Source organism: Barbus barbus, assembly GCF_936440315.1.
Source record: "Barbus barbus genome assembly, chromosome: 5".
Classification (NCBI taxonomy): Eukaryota; Metazoa; Chordata; class Actinopteri; order Cypriniformes; family Cyprinidae; genus Barbus; species Barbus barbus.
This window is the reverse complement of record NC_136733.1, coordinates 27,472,663-27,479,342: the sequence shown is the minus strand read 5'-3', so window position 1 is coordinate 27,479,342 and position 6,680 is coordinate 27,472,663.

Here is a 6,680-nt window from a genome sequence, read left to right as displayed (position 1 = left end):
TTTCAAATCACATGAGCCAATATTTTATTCAAAATAGAACATAGATAACATAACAAATGTTTAAACTGAGAAATTTTACACTTTTGTCCACTAAATGAGAATTTCAAATTTGATGTCTGCTACAGGTCTCAAAATTAAGTTAATTGACATCAGGTCTGTAACATGATTAGCTATAAAAGGGATGTCTTAGAGAGGCAGAGTCTCTCAGAAAAGATGGGCAGAGGCTCTCCAATCTGTGAAAGAGTGCATAAAAAGATGGTGGAATACTTTAAAAACAACGTTCCTCAACATCAAATTCCGAAGGCTTTGCAAATCTCATCTACAGTGCATAACATCATCAAACGAGTCAGAGAAACTGGAGAAATCTCTGTGCGTAAGCAACAAGACCTTTGTTGGATGCCCGTGGTCTTCGGGCCCTCAGACGACACTGCATCATTCATCGGCATGATTATGTCATTGAAATTACTAAATGGGCCCAGGAACGCTTCCAGAAACAACTGTCGGTAAACACAATCCGCCATGCCATCTGCAGATGCCAACTAAACCTCTATCATGGGAAAAGGAAGCCATATGTGAACATGGTCCAAAAGCGCCGTCATGTCCTGTTTCAAAGTGGAAAAGTGTTCTATGGACAGAGGAGTCCAAATTTGACATTCTTGTTGGAAATCACGGACGCCGTGTCCTCCAAGCTAAAGAGGAGGGAGACCTTCCAGCGTGTCATCAGCGTTCAGTTCAAAAGCCTGCATCTCTGATGGTATGGGGTTGCATAAGCGTATACGGTATGGCCAGCTTGCATGTTTTGGAAGGCAATATGAATGCTGAAAGGTATATATTAATCTTTTAGAGTGACACATGCTCCCCTCCAGACAACGTGTATTTCAGCAGGACAATGCAAAACCACATACTGCAGCTATTATGACAGCATGGCTTAGTAGAAGAGTCTGGGTGCTGAATTGGCCTTCCTGCAGTCCAGATCTTTCACTTATAGAGAACATTTGGTGCATCATTAAAAGAAAAATACGTCAAAGATGACCACAAACTCTTCAGCAGCTAGAAACCTATATCATGCAAGAATGGGACCAAATTCCAACACCAAAACTCCAGAAACTCATAACCTTGATGCCCAGACATCTTCAAACTGTTTTGAAAAGAAGAGCTGTTACACCATGGTAAACATGCCCCTGTCCCAACTATTTTGAGACCTGTAGCAGGCATCAAATTTGAAATGAGCTAATTTTGTGCATAAAATTGTAAAAATTATCAGTTTAAACATTTGTAATGTTATCCATGTTCTATTTTGAATAAAATATTGGCTCATGTGATTTGAAAGTCTTTTAGTTTTCATTTTATTCAAATTTAAAAAACGTCCCAACATTTCCGGAATTTGGGTTGTTTAAGCAACGTTACATTTGTAAAAATTGGGCAAAATTAAACTCTTGGTTGGTCTTTTGTTCCATATCTGATCAGTCCCCTTCCTTTTGTCAAGTTTAAAGGGGTCATGAACTGAGAAATCTAAATTCTTTGATTCCTTTTGATACATATAAGGTCATTGTGCTATAAAAACATTCTGTAAGTTTCAGAACTTTTAGTCCTTCAAAGACTTGGTCCTTCATGAAGTCCTTCACTTCATTTTACTGCAAATTCGTTTACTAACAAGGCACAAATCGACCCAGGATTTTCAGATCGATTGAAACTAAATGATGATGCTGTGCCGACTATATTGGATCAATGTCCCACTACATAAGTGTGAGTAACTGTTTTTATTATTTGGTCACTATTGCTTTGTTATTACAGATTGTTTGATATGAGTATTTGTGTAGTTTTAACCTAAATCACAGCAGCGTCCATCTGTGAGGGATGTAGGCTGTGAAAAATACACAACTGTTAGCCAATCATAGCAGTGGGCGTTTGCAGAGTTCACAATCCGCCACACCTATTCAAATGGAGCATTCCAATGAGGGGGTCAAAAGAGGACAGAAAATAGTCTATTACTTCTAAATTATGATGTTTTTTGATGTAAAAATCTTGATAACTTTTGATCGTTTAAATGGGTCAGTCATTAACCACTCTGGCATGTAGGTGTTGAAGCTTATCTGAACTGAATAACAGTGCAGCTGAAGCATACATGACTAGTGTTGACTGGTACTAAAGTGATTCATCTGTGTGAGAGGAGGTGGCTGGGGATAAAAGCACTGGTGCTTTATTAATGAAAGAGCTACTCTCTCTTTCTTTCTCTGTATATGTGTATATGTAGGCTTTTGTATAGAGAAATAGAGAGACTTAATGTCAAATATGTATATAATAATTAATAAAAGCAAGAGTGGATTGTGGTTAAGTCGTGTGTCTTTCTGCCAGGGAGAGCCAATGCTCTGAGTGTATCTGTCTGAGCTTGCTGGCCTTTGCGCCAGGGTATCTGAGGAATGTGAACATTTCTTTGCTTCTACATCACTTTACCAATGGTACTGTACCACAGCACTCATGGGTGTCTTTCTCTCTCTCGCACACACACACCTAAGGGTCTAGTTCCTGCTCTGCCACTGGTGCATTAAAATAAAACAGCTTACATTTCTTTGTGTGAATATTTTTAACAGTCTAATTTTTTTCCTTTTCCACTATCTGTCATTTACTCATTCCTCCATATTTTTTTTCTCTCCTTCCTTCTAAACCTCTGAAACAATTATACCTAGTTATTTCCTTTGTTTTTAAAAACAGTTTATGGCCAGCGGTTTGCAGTATAACTGTTTAAAAGCTGTGTTTTCTCTATGAGTGAAGTATGTGTGCGTGTGCATGTAGTTTCAGAGAGAAGTCAGAGCATCTTTTTTCCTACCTCTGCTTGCGAAAGGTAATTTTTTGGGTTAAAGACATTTACTGAACACAAGATGAGATAAACATTAACAGACAGAATACAGTTCTATACTGAGGAACAGAGATACAGAGCTGACAACAATATTGTGTTAACAGGTTTTGATGCAAAGTGCTAAAGTTTGCCTTCTTTGATTTGATTTGTTCACATACACTGCCATTCAAAAGTTTGGGGTCAGAAAGTTGAAAACAAATAATAATGCACATTAAATTGATCAAAAGTGTTAAAAAATATTTCAGTTAAAAGCTGTTCCTTTGAACTTTTTTCAAATAATAATGAAAAATGTTATAAAGAAGTGTTTATTAAAAATTAAATCAGCATATTAGAATGATTTTTAAAGGGTCACGTGACACTGAAGACTGAAGAAATGGCTGCTGAAAATTTAGCTTTGCCATCACAGGAATAATTTAAATATTAAACACATATATATGCACACATATTGGGTCTGTTAAATCCATTAACTGAAATATTAAAAAATATTAAAATAGAAAACAGTTCTTTTAAATTGTAATGTATATATTTCACAGTATTATAGCTTTTACTGTATTTTTGATCAAAATAAGTGCAGGATAAGAAACGCTTTCAAAAATATTAAAAAACCCAAACTTTAACAACCCCAAATATTTGAATGGTGACTTTTATGTATAATTTGCAGTGTGCTCAACGGGTGTTGCTTCTCTATCACAGAGTCACATAGAGATTGCAGTTTTATTGCTCAGACATTGTTCTTTAATATCTTAAGAGACTTGGGTACGAATCATTCACATTAATTTAGAATCTGCTAAGATTGTTTTGACTTCTTAATGAAACTTCTGACTTGATGGCAGACTTTGGTATCTTGGTAAATCTGAGTGTTGCAGCCCTACTCGCCTGGGGATTCGAAGATCCCGGAGATCAGGGGAGTGAGGTTTTACCTGCACAGCACTTACCTGCTGGCCTCTGCTACATGAGCATAGTCTGAGTTGTTATTAAATCTGAGTTATTGAGATGGAGAGGACGAGATAATTACCTCGATGAGAAATTTAAAGTAAAACTCTTAGTTTGCTCTCTAATCATGGCTGTCTGTAAGTGATGACATATTAAAGACATCTCATATGTAATTTTGTCTTGGCACAGGATGCTTTATTAAATGAGCTTTTAGCTGGCATTTTACTGAGGCTAAGGTCGCTGACTCTTATGTGATTTACGTTGAGTATAGTTTGACCTACACCCACAATATTTTACATTACATCAACTAGAATGAACTAGTATGGTGGCCAGAACAAAAATGTTTTAAATATTTAACTGGTGAGCAAAGACATTTTAAGAACACAATCTGTAAAAGGTTATTTATTTTCCTTGTGTGTCTCAGATTAAAGCTGTTCAAGGACCTGATTTGAACCCTGCTATAGCAGATCTGATTTATCCATTGCAGTGGCAGGTTTATGGATTCAGCTGCCTGCTTTTTATACTGAGGTGTGAGAAAGCTGATATGAAGCTTTCAGCTTCTTACTGTAAATACATAGCGATTTTCAGACAGGCAGTGGATTAGATGAGCACAGCAGACACACCCCCAACTAACCCGCAGAAAATCATCACACGGTCTGTCCTATCGTATACACCCCACCCATCAACACGCATGCACACACACACACACACACACATATACTGGGTCTGTTAAATCCATTAACATGCTCTTTAGCTCAGACAAAGAGTAAGAACGTATTTGACATTCCTCAAAAATCATAAGCACACGATATGTTGTAAGATTTCTTGACCTTTTGCCAGTGTTCTGGCCTTTCTGAGATTAAAGTGAATATTTTCTAAGCAAAACAAAGCTAGTTGAAGCAATCAAATCAAATCAATCAAACTAAAATTTTGGGTATAAGAGGGCAAGATATACTACAAAAGCACCAAATTCCCTGTGAACTAAATGCTGCTGGGAAAAGTCACATGTATGTGTGCGAGTTAGTGGTGTAGTGAAGTCTAAAGCTGTATTTTTGAAACCTCTGACTGTCTGGAGCACTGCAATTAACTCAGCAAGCACAGACACACTGAGGCATTACATTTACATTTATGCATTTAGCAGACGCTTTTATCCAAAGCGACTTACATTGCATTCAAGTTACAGTTTTTACATTTTATCAGCTCTTGCTTTCCCTGGGAATTGAACCCATGACCTTGACGTTGCTAGCGGGAAAGCTTTAACAGACAGACAGACAGACAGACAGACAGCTAGCTAGCTAGCTAGCTAGCTAGCTTCACATACACAAATCTACACACAGCTATGAATATATCTGCACATCATAGGCTTCCACACAGAAAATCACTTTTAGCCATATATACACACCCTACACACCCACATAGGCATTAAAGCTTCACGGTACACATGCACTCACTGACAGAATGGCACTTTACATTCAGTATGTCTCTGCTATGATTACTGGACATTTAGAAATGTAGGAAGAAAGCAATAAAGTAAGAAAGAAACCTTTTTACTTTTTATGTTCTACTCATGTGGCTGTTTGTTTTTACTAGAAACTAGGTTGTTTGTTTGTGTCTGTATTAGCTTGGTTTTGCTTCAAGTGTTTCCCTCTCTCTCTGTCTCTCTCACAAGCACATTTATATAAAGTCATCTTATTTTTATGTAAAGTAAGAATGCTGGTGGTGTGGAAGCTTGAATCGGTGTGAGCGTGTGTGGGTGGTAGTCATATGCACGCAGACAGACTCCGGCCAGCTGTAATTGTTTCCGTGTGTTGTCCTCATCAAGCTACAGGCAAGCCACAGTTAGCTACTGCCAGCCTGATCATATGCCTTTGTGCTCTTCAAAATGTCCTCTGGTTGTCCAATCTGGAATTTCTGTATTGTTTTGCACATCTGCTGTCAAGATCTTTGCAGTGCTGCATGAACTTCATGGTTGTTGGCTCAATCGTGACTTGTTTTTCTTTCTAAAATACTTTTAAATTGTTTACTTTTATATTTGTTTGTAAATTGCATTCCTGACAACATTTTCTTCCATATTAAGTCTAAGTCTAGGACCTTGATGTTACAATAAATATGTTTAGATAAAAATTCTTGCTGATTATTAGCTAGAAGTCTAAATTTGCATGTGTGATTTACAGGATTTTAGATACAGATAATTAATGGATATTTGTTTCCATCATGTTTTTTAGTTAAGATTAGATTTAGCTCATTCATTTTCTTGCTATTAAAAAGCATTGCTATTATTATAGTACAATGTAGTAACATACTGCTACAGCATAGATTTGAGTTTTTTTTTTTTACAAAATAAATAAAAACATTTTTTAGCATGTAGTATTTAGGGTTTTACTTTTTTCCAAATAATACATTTTAAAAACTATAAAATCTATACTATAAACTAAAGAAACACTAAAAATAGTGTTTTCTTGCTTGCTGTCAGTATTGTCTTTGTCTCTTATGTTAAATCATCAACTATGATTTTATTATTTTTTTATTTTTATAAAGTTTAATAAAACATTTTGTCATGTTCTACCTTTCAATCAGGTGTCACTAAATTTACTCTTGAATAATTTATAGAGTAGCTCTTCACAGGGCAGAACACAATAACAGAAAGACACTGGATTTTTCCCTCTGAAACCACCATGAGCTGGTATTAAATAATGATGCCAATGTTCCAGAATAATCTGGTTAAGCCTGGCTTGATATTTCATCCCACATAAGAGCGCTCTAACCAGACCACAGTCTGACATGCCACAATATAAAGCAGATACACTGAATCCATGTTTAAACCAGGCCTTGTGCTTTTGTGACAGTGAAAAATAAAGTGCCGTCTGCCCTCATAAATAATTAGTATGTT